The sequence below is a fragment of the Procambarus clarkii genome, unplaced genomic scaffold, assembly GCF_040958095.1.
Source record: "Procambarus clarkii isolate CNS0578487 unplaced genomic scaffold, FALCON_Pclarkii_2.0 HiC_scaffold_1221, whole genome shotgun sequence".
Lineage (NCBI taxonomy): Eukaryota > Metazoa > Arthropoda > Malacostraca > Decapoda > Cambaridae > Procambarus > Procambarus clarkii.
In genome coordinates, this window is record NW_027190251.1 from 1 (window position 1) to 14,103 (window position 14,103).

At 44.9% G+C, this 14,103-nt stretch overlaps 1 non-coding gene across 1 annotated transcript; it reads left to right on the forward strand.

Annotated features, from left to right (window-relative positions):
- The first annotated feature begins 5,314 nt into the window (after positions 1-5,314).
- LOC138362105 (5S ribosomal RNA) lies at positions 5,315-5,433 on the forward strand. Its single transcript, XR_011227414.1, has one exon. It is a non-coding gene; the product is annotated as a 5S ribosomal RNA (ribosomal RNA).
- Positions 5,434-14,103: the final 8,670 nt, after the last annotated feature.

Below are 14,103 nucleotides of genomic sequence, written 5' to 3' on the forward strand. Positions count from 1 at the left end.
GCAACGGCGGCAAGCAAATGCATCGGAAGGGAAAGGCCGGAAAGGCCAGAAGGCCATTGCCAAGGGCGATAAGAAAAAGAAGCGCAGGAGGAAGGAGAGCTACAGCATCTACATCTACAAAGTGCTGAAGCAGGTCCACCCCGACACTGGTATCTCTTCCAAAGCCATGTCGATCATGAACTCGTTCGTGAACGACATCTTCGAGCGCATCGCCGCCGAGGCTTCTCGCCTGGCCCACTACAACAAGCGTTCCACCATTACCAGTCGGGAGATCCAGACGGCTGTAAGGCTCCTGTTGCCCGAGAGAACTGGCCAAGCACGCCGTCTCTGAGGGCACTAAGGCCGTCACCAAGTACACCTCCTCCAAGTAAACGGCTTACTTACTGCCCTGTGGTGGTGGCTTGGCCTCAAACCAACAAACTCGGCTCCATTGGAGCCACACTTTAATTTCTAAAGAGATTGTGAGTGTTAGACACCAATACTATTATAACAAAAACCTCTGTCACTGAAAGCAAATAGCTATAAAATGAGAATATTTATGAAACTGTCTGTGTGTGTTTCTCTCTCTCAGTGTCTGTCTGTCTGTCTGTCTGTCTGTCTGTCTGTCTGTCTGTCTGTCTGTCTGTCTGCCTGCCTGCCTGCCTGCCTGTCTGTCTGTCTGTCTGTCTGTCTGTCTGTCTGTGTCTGTCTGTCTGTCTGTCTGTCTGTCTGTCTGTCTTGTCTGTCTTGTCTGTCTGTCTGTGTGTCTCTCTCTCTCTCTCTCTCTCTCTCTCTCTCTCTCTCTCTCTCTCTCTCTCTCTCTCTTCTCTCTCTCTCTCTTCTCTCTCTCTCTCTCTCTCAACACATATAAGCACTCGGTATCTTTTTTCTAGAGATTAGAGATTCATTGTTATGTTCCACATTAGGATTACTATGCAGGCCACCCTCTTAGGTTTGAAAATGTCAAGAAAACGGTTAATTTAAAATGTCATCTAACTTAACAGATTAAGCCAGAGGACCGAAAACAGAATAAAACAGGACTGGACAGTATATGTCACTTATACAAGCTGCTTTTATTTCTAGTACAGTATGACAATTTTTATTTTTGGGGGGGGGGGGGGGGGGGGGTGATCCTTGACAGTGCATAAGAGTGAAAAGCGACGGCGTTTTGTTTGTAAGAGAACAGGTTGTACTACAAATGACTTGATTTATTGATATCACATGTATGTATGACACCTAAATTATGCTAGGAATGTCTGAAATCTCCTTAGAAGGATATTTTGGCCCTGAGAAGGGCCGAGTTTGGTGTATACTAGGGTGGTCGATTTAGCTTATGCACGCTCTCCACGGATACGGCGAGCAAGCTGAATGTCCTTTGGCATGATGGTGACACGCTTGGCGTGGATGGCACAGAGGTTAGTGTCCTCGAAGAGACCGACCAGGTAAGCCTCGGATGCCTCCTGTAAAGCCATGACGGCAGACGACTGGAAGCGAAGATCGGTCTTGAAGTCCTGGGCAATCTCGCGCACCAGACGCTGGAAGGGAAGTTTCCTGATGAGCAACTCGGTGCTCTTCTGGTAACGACGGATCTCACGCAGGGCGACCGTTCCGGGCCTGTAACGGTGAGGCTTCTTCACACCCCCTGTGGCAGGAGCAGACTTGCGTGCTGCCTTGGTGGCCAGCTGCTTACGAGGAGCCTTGCCTCCCGTGGACTTGCGAGCAGTCTGCTTGGTGCGAGCCATGGTGAACAACTGTGGTTTGTGATGGCCGGCGCCGAAAAATTTTTGCTTATATACGCCGTCTCGAGGCGCTTGCTCGAGCGCCATTGGCTGCTCGACTCGCCTACGTCACCCCGTTGCCCCTCCCCTCCTTCCTCTGGCTGCAGCCAACAGGCGGCTCACCTCAATCACTATTATCGCTGATTTTGCTCTATTTTTTGGATTTGTGCAAAAGTCATTTCACAGGGACGTGAAACAGACGAGTAGGCAACTGCAGTTTGTTTTGAAAGCGTTGTGAGAAAGCCGTGTCTACTCGACCACAAGCGTAAAGTAAGGGCAGGCAGGAGTTGCAATGCTACTAGTACGTCCGCTTGATGGGATATAGTCGGGAAATCGTGCGGCGTATGGGACCAACTAGCTCCCGTTTTCTGGTGCCTTGGGTGGGGCGCGATGCTGATTAGCAGATCTAAGACCACATCTGGAGTGAGCCCCCAGGGCACACCCAGCTGAGGGCTGCTGTCTCCGTGGGTGCTCAGAAAAGACGAAATGTTGTCACAGAGATCCGATTCCTTGCCTTCACTGCCTAGTCTGGTCATAACGATTTCAATGCCATGCAGCTGGGTTTAGCCCTGGCACTTTACCTCATACTGAAAACCCTTCCTCTCACCCCCACTAATTCTTCCCCTATCCCCACTTCCACGCTCACCCATCAGGGTATCTTGACCTATATTTAAATGAATGAATGAATGAATGGCATTCGTCAATTCGATTCACACAACTTCAACACCATGACTGGACGCGGCAAGGGAGGCAAGGGACTCGGAAAGGGTGGCGCCAAGCGTCATCGTAAGGTGCTACGTGACAACATCCAGGGCATCACCAAGCCCGCTATTCGTCGCTTAGCTCGTCGTGGCGGCGTGAAGCGTATTTCGGGTCTCATCTACGAAGAGACCCGTGGCGTCCTGAAGGTGTTCCTCGAGAACGTCATCCGTGATGCTGTAACCTACACGGAACACGCCAAGAGGAAGACCGTCACTGCTATGGACGTGGTGTACGCTCTGAAGCGCCAGGGTCGTACCCTCTACGGATTCGGCGGATAAGAGCTTGGCTAATCCATCGATTCCACCCACCACCACCTCAAAACGGGACCTAATTAGGTCCCTATACTTTTTTACTGAAGGGCTTAATAGACGATAACATAAATTGTTTTGATATCAGCTAGCACATTGGGTCTTATGAAATCTATTTTTTATCCTCGCATGCTTAAAGGGACTCTGATTGGGGAGGGAGGGGGGGGGGGGAGGGAAGGTTTGTTACGTTATATACTAGCAGAGCAGGATCATTGGTGGGGGGGGGGGGGGGGGGGGGGTGAGGGGGAGAGAGAGAGAGAGAGAGATCTTTCCCAACTCTTCCTTTTTACATGAGTGAGCTACCCGTTTTATTCATTTTATCCTTCTCAGAGCTGTTTTGATAGTATCCAAATGATGGTAAATGAAAAGGGAGGACACGAATATCTACCCAGAATTCAGGACTGGCAATCGATATGCATGTTTGAGTGCGAATCTTTTTCTCTCTCAACTTAGGTATACGTTTATGTCGTACCTAAAAGCGAGAACCACACTATTGGGACAAGTATGCAAGGCCCAATTTTCCTAACAAGCACAGTTAATTTTGTTATTTTCGAACATTTCTTTCCAAATTGGTTTATCCAATTAACAGTATTATATTAAGATCATGAATTGCTGGGTTAGGTTAGGTTAGGTTAGGTTAGGTTAGGTTAGGTTAGGTTAGGTTAGGTTAGCTTAGCTTAGGTTAGGTTAGCTTAGCTTAGCTTGGGTTAGCTTAGGTTAGGTTAGGTTAGCTTAGCTTGGGTTAGCATAGGTTAGGTTAGGTTTGATTACATTTCTATGTTAGATTTAACTCAAATTCAAAACAATTGCAGTCATTCGGCTTGTTAGTCAACTTGCCTCTAATAGGGGCAATTTGTCTAACAAGACTATTTAGTTTTGTGTGCATATATATATATATATATATATATATATATATATATATATATATATATATATATATATATATATATATATATATATATATATATAGCTTCAAGACTCCGAACCAATATAGAAGCATCAAGAGGAAGTGCTTGTGTTATGGGCCAATAGGCCTTCTGCAGTTACTTCCATTCTTATGTTTTTATTCCCATTGGTTCGTGTTTTATCTTGTGTAAATGTCAATCACCTTACCCAAAACTTTGGTACCATATCACCTCACCCATGTGTATATATAAATATATATATATATATATATATATATATATATATATATATATATATATATATATATATATATATATATATATATATATATATATATATATATATATATAATATACAGAGTAAATCTACCCCAAAAGTAATGATTTATTTGTCTACAAAACTAAACTCTTTTTGGAATCATATGAGGCCCCTCCACTGAGGGGGGAGGCCTGGATGTTTATTGTCATGTGTATTCATGCTGCTTGCATGTCGTCGTTTATTTTGCCTTTGTTGTTTTCTTGACAGCTTTCTTTGCCTTGGGTGGTTTGGGAGATTTTGAAGCTCTCTTTATTTTGGGCTTTTTGTTCCCAACAACAAGCTGCTGCTGCTGCTTCTTTTTCAAGGCTGTAGGTGGTTTGTTGCTTGTGGCGGCTTTCTTGGGAGTTACCACGGCCTTCTTTGCTGCTGTAGATGGTTTCTTGGTTGTGGTGGCTTTCTTGGGAGTTAGAACGGCCCTCTTCTCTGCTACGGCCAGCTTGAATGATCCACTAGCTCCACTTCCCTTGGTCTGAACAAGAATGCCGTCAGCCACTGCTTTCTTGAGAAATCTTCGGATGTAAATGGCGATCTTGGCAGCCTCGACTTTGTTGTTGGCAACAACGTACTTCTTGATTGCTTGTAGAGACGAGCCCTTACGGTCTTTGAGTGCTGCGACCGCGGCTAGAACCATTTGACTAGTTTTCGGGTGAGCAACCTGGACGCGAGGTTTCCTGGTGGTGGCCACCACAGCAGCAGCCTTCTTGGTAGGCTTTGCTTCTACCATGATGATGATGAGATAACCAAGGTGATGAGAGACGCTCAGACAGTCACGGGGGAATGATGCTGCCGCCGCTTGAGCCGAACCTATTTATGTGCCGGCACGGTACAGAAGCTGCAACCTGGCAACTCGTCCACCAATCACAACGGTTGGTTTTACGGCTCCGAAACCTGGATCCCATATCTTCTCTAAAATAGAAGCATTTGTTCATGTTCTTTGTAAAAGTATCATAAAGCAGGACAGATGAGACAAATATCATAAAAACTGAAGAGCAGATGAGCACACACATGTATGTATTACAAAAGAAAATCCACAAATTCATTAGAAATTGGCAGGGCAGGCTGAGGAAGTAGGTAGATGTAAAATGTCTGTAAATGGCGAAAGAACATAAACCCAAGACTGAATAAACGATGTTAAATATCCATGCCAAGGAGACAAAAATATGTTAGGATACAATTACCATTAAGACACCACAAGAAGGTCCGTATCCTGCCGTGATGACTAAAAAGAGTTGGTTATTAGCCACAATGTGTAGGCAGTCTCATGCCAACGGCCATACCACGTTGAGAACACCGCTTCTCGTCCGATCAGCGAAGTTAAGCAACGTTGGGTTTGGTTAGTACTTGGATGGGTGACCGCCTGGGAACACCAAATGCTGTTGGCAATAATGTTTTTTGTTTTGTTTTGTTTTGTTTCGTTTGTTTTTGTTTGAATGGCTGGCTCCACGGGAAATTCACGGAGTTGTGTGGAATAAGGCCTGGTAAAATGAATTAATATGTATGTCATGTTTAAAACAAACTCGCTTAATATAGTGTGTGAGGCTTTATACAAAAACAAACAACCAAAACAAAACATGTTGTGTATATATATATATATATATATATATATATATATATAATATATATATATATATATATATATATATATATATATATATATATATATATATATATATATATATATATATATATATATATATATATATATATATATATATATATATATATATATATATATATATATATATATATATATATATATATATATATATATATATATAGCTTAATCCGGGTTTGAACTCGCAACTCCAAGAATACGCATCACTTATATACACTTTACCACTGGACCACAGCTGCAGGACACAAGCTTGATGCTGAGGTATCAATTTAATGACGTAAATGCCATTTCCACAAATAAATGATAATTTAAAAGTATTTGTATGTACAAATCTTTTCTGTTTAAAAGGCTACAATATCAGTTACTGATATAATTTGTGTTAATGTTTCTATACCCACAGGAAGGCATGTTTTTGCTTATATGTAAGGGGTACGGAGAAGGAATCCACAGACCATCAGTCCCCTTCCCCCCCCCCCCCCCCCCCCCCCCCCCTCCCACCTACTACCACCACCACCACCACCACTACTCACCACCAATCACCACCAATCACCACCACCACCACCAATCACCACCAATCACCACACCTAACCGAAAACCCCCTAACACATCAACCCTCCCCCCAATCAACAGGCGAAATAATAACCCTCAAATGCCTGCCTGCCTGCCAGCCAGCCAATACTAACGGTCTTCTCAGAAAGAAAATCTCTTTGTATCTGTATTACTTGATGAAATGTATGATTCTAATAATGAAAATAAATTTTGATGTCGGTTGTATGAGCATAATGACCAATATGCACATGATATGAATGAATTAAATAGTGTAGTTTTAAGTAATTAGGTTGTAGACACATTAAGCGGATATGATATTTGACGCGTCCAGAACTGGTGATTTTTGGTTTAGTTTTAAATGCACCACCACCATTGCTTCCCCAGAGCCTAATTAAGGACCGGTAAAAGGAGTCAATATGTATGTCATCTATAAAACCAAAGAATGAATAAAAAACACACACACACACACCTACATAATAGTATTAGGAAGATTGTATGGCAAAAAAAAAAAGTACTCCCATTGGGTCGTTTGAACTCGCGACTTCCAAAACACCAGCCACACACCTTACCACCCAGCCACCATAGAGTTGGTATAATTGTGCAACTTTAGTTATAAAAGTAAAGTTCTTATTGTCTCAAATCTTATTGTCTGTTCTATGAAAAGGCATGATGTAAATTATGTATTTTTTTTTTGAATGATTGAATTGTAGGCACATTAAGCGGATTCGATATTTGATATATCCAGAAAAGGTGATTTCTGTTCAGTTTTAAAATGCATCACCGTTAACGCTAAAGGACTGGTAAAACGACTCGATGTTTGTCATTTTTAAAATAAACACTAAAACTAGGCCCTTAACATATATAATGTTTGAATATAAATTGAATGCATATAAATACAAAGTGGGAGTGGCTGGCTGGCTGGCTGGCTGGCTGGCTGGCTGGCTGGCTGGCTGGCTGGCTGGCTGGCTGGCTGGCTGGCTGGCTGGCTGGCTGGCTGGCTGGCTGGCTGGCTGGCTGGCTGGCTGGCTGGCTGCTGCTGCTGCCTGCCTGCCTGCCTGCCTGCCGCCTGCCTGCCTGCCTGCCTGCCTGCCTGCCTGCCTGCCTGCCTGCCTGCCTGCCTGCCTGCCGCCTGCCCGCCTGCCCGCCTGCCCGCCTGCCCGCCTGCCCGCCTGCCCGCCTGCCCGCCTGCCCGCCCGCCCGCCCGCCCGCCCGCCCGCCCGCCCGCCCGCCCGCCTGCTTGCCTTGCCTTGCCTGTCCTGTCCTGTCCTGTTATTGCCTTGCCTTGCCTTGCCTTGCCTTGCCTTGCCTTGCCTTGCCCTGCCCTGCCCTGCCTTGGCTGCAGCTGGCTGGCTGGCCGTAAATCAACTCTTAACAACACCATACCACACCACACCATCACTCATCACCCATCACCCACCACCGGCCCCAGTCTCCCAGCCTCTCTTATATACCCGAGCAGGCCCTTTAAATTATTTGAATTGTTGCACTTCGGCCAATGGCAGGCACGATCGCTGCTGCTCAAACATATTCTGGTTCACAAGTATTATAATATATATATTATATATATATATATATATATATATATATATAATATATATATATATATATATATATTATATATATATATATTCATGAAACACATTAAAACCTTGATCATTTATTCATTCATTACGTCTAGTGAAGAATTGCTTTTGTTCATTTGTATGATTAAAAATTGATAGAATATGAATTCCTCGCTTAAAGTAAAATATAAAATATATATTGGATTTATATGATTGGTTAATATTCCAAGTGATGCTGAATATCCCCTATAATTTTGTTTTGTTTGTTTGTTATGTACACATTCCAAATGAAATCAATATAAATGTTATTATTAATGTTTGAAAGTTGATTGTCTACTTGAATCTCTCTATTAAAGTGTGTGTGGCTCCGGATGGAGCCTGGTTATGGTATTTGTCGTGGTGGGTGGCAGAAGTGCTTACTTCTTCTCTGTCTTCTTTGGCAAAAGAACTGCCTGAATGTTTGGAAGAACACCTCCCTGTGCAATGGTTACGCCAGACAGAAGTTTGTTGAGTTCTTCGTCGTTGCGGATGGCCAACTGCAAGTGACGTGGGATGATACGGGTCTTCTTGTTGTCACGTGCGGCGTTACCGGCGAGCTCCAGAACTTCGGCAGCGAGGTATTCCATGACGGCTGCCAGGTAGACAGGAGCGCCAGCACCGACGCGTTCGGCGTAGTTGCCCTTACGCAGCAGACGGTGAATTCTGCCCACGGGGAACTGAAGTCCGGCCCTGCTGGAGCGAGACTTTGACTTGCCCTTCACTTTGCCTCCCTTGCCGCGTCCTGACATTGCTGCTGCTGTTGTGGGTTTGTGGTGTTTTATGCCGCCCCGCAGATCGAGCTTCGTGTTATATACCCCGCTCAGGATCAAGGGAGCCCGCCACTGACCAATCAGCGCGCTCCGCCACGCGACCCGCTCTGAGCTGAGTCGCGAGCGGGATATAAAAGGAAAGCTCGCCTCGCGCAAAAGTTCATTATTGTATCGCAACGCCAGCCGGCACGAGCATCATCATGCCACCCAAGGCATCTGGAAAGGCTGCCAAGAAGGCCGGAAAGGCCCAGAAGGCCATTGCCAAGGGCGATAAGAAAAAGAAGCGCAGGAGGAAGGAGAGCTACAGCATCTACATCTACAAAGTGCTGAAGCAGGTCCACCCCGACACTGGTATCTCTTCCAAAGCCATGTCGATCATGAACTCGTTCGTGAACGACATCTTCGAGCGCATCGCCGCCGAGGCTTCTCGCCTGGCCCACTACAACAAGCGTTCCACCATTACCAGTCGGGAGATCCAGACGGCTGTAAGGCTCCTGTTGCCCGGAGAACTGGCCAAGCACGCCGTCTCTGAGGGCACTAAGGCCGTCACCAAGTACACCTCCTCCAAGTAAACGGCTTACTTACTGCCCTGTGGTGGTGGCTTGGCCTCAAACCAACAAACTCGGCTCCATTGGAGCCACACTTTAATTTCTAAAGAGATTGTGAGTGTTAGACACCAATACTATTATAACAAAAACCTCTGTCACTGAAAGCAAATAGCTATAAAATGAGAATATTTATGAAACTGTCTGTGTGTGTTTCTCTCTCTCAGTGTCTGTCTGTCTGTCTGTCTGTCTGTCTGTCTGTCTGTCTGTCTGTCTGTCTGCCTGCCTGCCTGCCTGCCTGTCTGTCTGTCTGTCTGTCTGTCTGTCTGTCTGTCTGTCTGTCTGTCTGTCTGTCTGTCTGTCTGTCTGTCTTGTCTGTCTTGTCTGTCTGTCTGTGTGTCTCTCTCTCTCTCTCTCTCTCTCTCTCTCTCTCTCTCTCTCTCTCTCTCTCTCTCTCTCTCTCTCTCTCTCTCTCTCTCTCTCTCTCTCTCAACACATATAAGCACTCGGTATCTTTTTTCTAGAGATTAGAGATTCATTGTTATGTTCCACATTAGGATTACTATGCAGGCCACCCTCTTAGGTTTGAAAATGTCAAGAAAACGGTTAATTTAAAATGTCATCTAACTTAACAGATTAAGCCAGAGGACCGAAAACAGAATAAAACAGGACTGGACAGTATATGTCACTTATACAAGCTGCTTTTATTTCTAGTACAGTATGACAATTTTTATTTTTGGGGGGGGGGGGGGGGGGGGGGTGATCCTTGACAGTGCATAAGAGTGAAAAGCGACGGCGTTTTGTTTGTAAGAGAACAGGTTGTACTACAAATGACTTGATTTATTGATATCACATGTATGTATGACACCTAAATTATGCTAGGAATGTCTGAAATCTCCTTAGAAGGATATTTTGGCCCTGAGAAGGGCCGAGTTTGGTGTATACTAGGGTGGTCGATTTAGCTTATGCACGCTCTCCACGGATACGGCGAGCAAGCTGAATGTCCTTTGGCATGATGGTGACACGCTTGGCGTGGATGGCACAGAGGTTAGTGTCCTCGAAGAGACCGACCAGGTAAGCCTCGGATGCCTCCTGTAAAGCCATGACGGCAGACGACTGGAAGCGAAGATCGGTCTTGAAGTCCTGGGCAATCTCGCGCACCAGACGCTGGAAGGGAAGTTTCCTGATGAGCAACTCGGTGCTCTTCTGGTAACGACGGATCTCACGCAGGGCGACCGTTCCGGGCCTGTAACGGTGAGGCTTCTTCACACCCCCTGTGGCAGGAGCAGACTTGCGTGCTGCCTTGGTGGCCAGCTGCTTACGAGGAGCCTTGCCTCCCGTGGACTTGCGAGCAGTCTGCTTGGTGCGAGCCATGGTGAACAACTGTGGTTTGTGATGGCCGGCGCCGAAAAATTTTTGCTTATATACGCCGTCTCGAGGCGCTTGCTCGAGCGCCATTGGCTGCTCGACTCGCCTACGTCACCCCGTTGCCCCTCCCCTCCTTCCTCTGGCTGCAGCCAACAGGCGGCTCACCTCAATCACTATTATCGCTGATTTTGCTCTATTTTTTGGATTTGTGCAAAAGTCATTTCACAGGGACGTGAAACAGACGAGTAGGCAACTGCAGTTTGTTTTGAAAGCGTTGTGAGAAAGCCGTGTCTACTCGACCACAAGCGTAAAGTAAGGGCAGGCAGGAGTTGCAATGCTACTAGTACGTCCGCTTGATGGGATATAGTCGGGAAATCGTGCGGCGTATGGGACCAACTAGCTCCCGTTTTCTGGTGCCTTGGGTGGGGCGCGATGCTGATTAGCAGATCTAAGACCACATCTGGAGTGAGCCCCCAGGGCACACCCAGCTGAGGGCTGCTGTCTCCGTGGGTGCTCAGAAAAGACGAAATGTTGTCACAGAGATCCGATTCCTTGCCTTCACTGCCTAGTCTGGTCATAACGATTTCAATGCCATGCAGCTGGGTTTAGCCCTGGCACTTTACCTCATACTGAAAACCCTTCCTCTCACCCCCACTAATTCTTCCCCTATCCCCACTTCCACGCTCACCCATCAGGGTATCTTGACCTATATTTAAATGAATGAATGAATGAATGGCATTCGTCAATTCGATTCACACAACTTCAACACCATGACTGGACGCGGCAAGGGAGGCAAGGGACTCGGAAAGGGTGGCGCCAAGCGTCATCGTAAGGTGCTACGTGACAACATCCAGGGCATCACCAAGCCCGCTATTCGTCGCTTAGCTCGTCGTGGCGGCGTGAAGCGTATTTCGGGTCTCATCTACGAAGAGACCCGTGGCGTCCTGAAGGTGTTCCTCGAGAACGTCATCCGTGATGCTGTAACCTACACGGAACACGCCAAGAGGAAGACCGTCACTGCTATGGACGTGGTGTACGCTCTGAAGCGCCAGGGTCGTACCCTCTACGGATTCGGCGGATAAGAGCTTGGCTAATCCATCGATTCCACCCACCACCACCTCAAAACGGGACCTAATTAGGTCCCTATACTTTTTTACTGAAGGGCTTAATAGACGATAACATAAATTGTTTTGATATCAGCTAGCACATTGGGTCTTATGAAATCTATTTTTTATCCTCGCATGCTTAAAGGGACTCTGATTGGGGAGGGGGGGGGGGGGGGAGGGAAGGTTTGTTACGTTATATACTAGCAGAGCAGGATCATTGGTGGGGGGGGGGGGGGGGGGGGGGTGAGGGGGAGAGAGAGAGAGAGAGAGATCTTTCCCAACTCTTCCTTTTTACATGAGTGAGCTACCCGTTTTATTCATTTTATCCTTCTCAGAGCTGTTTTGATAGTATCCAAATGATGGTAAATGAAAAGGGAGGACACGAATATCTACCCAGAATTCAGGACTGGCAATCGATATGCATGTTTGAGTGCGAATCTTTTTCTCTCTCAACTTAGGTATACGTTTATGTCGTACCTAAAAGCGAGAACCACACTATTGGGACAAGTATGCAAGGCCCAATTTTCCTAACAAGCACAGTTAATTTTGTTATTTTCGAACATTTCTTTCCAAATTGGTTTATCCAATTAACAGTATTATATTAAGATCATGAATTGCTGGGTTAGGTTAGGTTAGGTTAGGTTAGGTTAGGTTAGGTTAGGTTAGGTTAGGTTAGCTTAGCTTAGGTTAGGTTAGCTTAGCTTAGCTTGGGTTAGCTTAGGTTAGGTTAGGTTAGCTTAGCTTGGGTTAGCATAGGTTAGGTTAGGTTTGATTACATTTCTATGTTAGATTTAACTCAAATTCAAAACAATTGCAGTCATTCGGCTTGTTAGTCAACTTGCCTCTAATAGGGGCAATTTGTCTAACAAGACTATTTAGTTTTGTGTGCATATATATATATATATATATATTATATAATATATATATATATATATATAATATATATATATATATATATATATATATATATATATATATATAGCTTCAAGACTCCGAACCAATATAGAAGCATCAAGAGGAAGTGCTTGTGTTATGGGCCAATAGGCCTTCTGCAGTTACTTCCATTCTTATGTTTTTATTCCCATTGGTTCGTGTTTTATCTTGTGTAAATGTCAATCACCTTACCCAAAACTTTGGTACCATATCACCTCACCCATGTGTATATATAAATATATATATATATATATAATATATATATATATAATTATATATATATATATATATATATATATATATATATATATATATATATATATATATATATATAATATACAGAGTAAATCTACCCCAAAAGTAATGATTTATTTGTCTACAAAACTAAACTCTTTTTGGAATCATATGAGGCCCCTCCACTGAGGGGGGAGGCCTGGATGTTTATTGTCATGTGTATTCATGCTGCTTGCATGTCGTCGTTTATTTTGCCTTTGTTGTTTTCTTGACAGCTTTCTTTGCCTTGGGTGGTTTGGGAGATTTTGAAGCTCTCTTTATTTTGGGCTTTTTGTTCCCAACAACAAGCTGCTGCTGCTGCTTCTTTTTCAAGGCTGTAGGTGGTTTGTTGCTTGTGGCGGCTTTCTTGGGAGTTACCACGGCCTTCTTTGCTGCTGTAGATGGTTTCTTGGTTGTGGTGGCTTTCTTGGGAGTTAGAACGGCCCTCTTCTCTGCTACGGCCAGCTTGAATGATCCACTAGCTCCACTTCCCTTGGTCTGAACAAGAATGCCGTCAGCCACTGCTTTCTTGAGAAATCTTCGGATGTAAATGGCGATCTTGGCAGCCTCGACTTTGTTGTTGGCAACAACGTACTTCTTGATTGCTTGTAGAGACGAGCCCTTACGGTCTTTGAGTGCTGCGACCGCGGCTAGAACCATTTGACTAGTTTTCGGGTGAGCAACCTGGACGCGAGGTTTCCTGGTGGTGGCCACCACAGCAGCAGCCTTCTTGGTAGGCTTTGCTTCTACCATGATGATGATGAGATAACCAAGGTGATGAGAGACGCTCAGACAGTCACGGGGGAATGATGCTGCCGCCGCTTGAGCCGAACCTATTTATGTGCCGGCACGGTACAGAAGCTGCAACCTGGCAACTCGTCCACCAATCACAACGGTTGGTTTTACGGCTCCGAAACCTGGATCCCATATCTTCTCTAAAATAGAAGCATTTGTTCATGTTCTTTGTAAAAGTATCATAAAGCAGGACAGATGAGACAAATATCATAAAAACTGAAGAGCAGATGAGCACACACATGTATGTATTACAAAAGAAAATCCACAAATTCATTAGAAATTGGCAGGGCAGGCTGAGGAAGTAGGTAGATGTAAAATGTCTGTAAATGGCGAAAGAACATAAACCCAAGACTGAATAAACGATGTTAAATATCCATGCCAAGGAGACAAAAATATGTTAGGATACAATTACCATTAAGACACCACAAGAAGGTCCGTATCCTGCCGTGATGACTAAAAAGAGTTGGTTATTAGCCACAATGTGTAGGCAGTCTCAT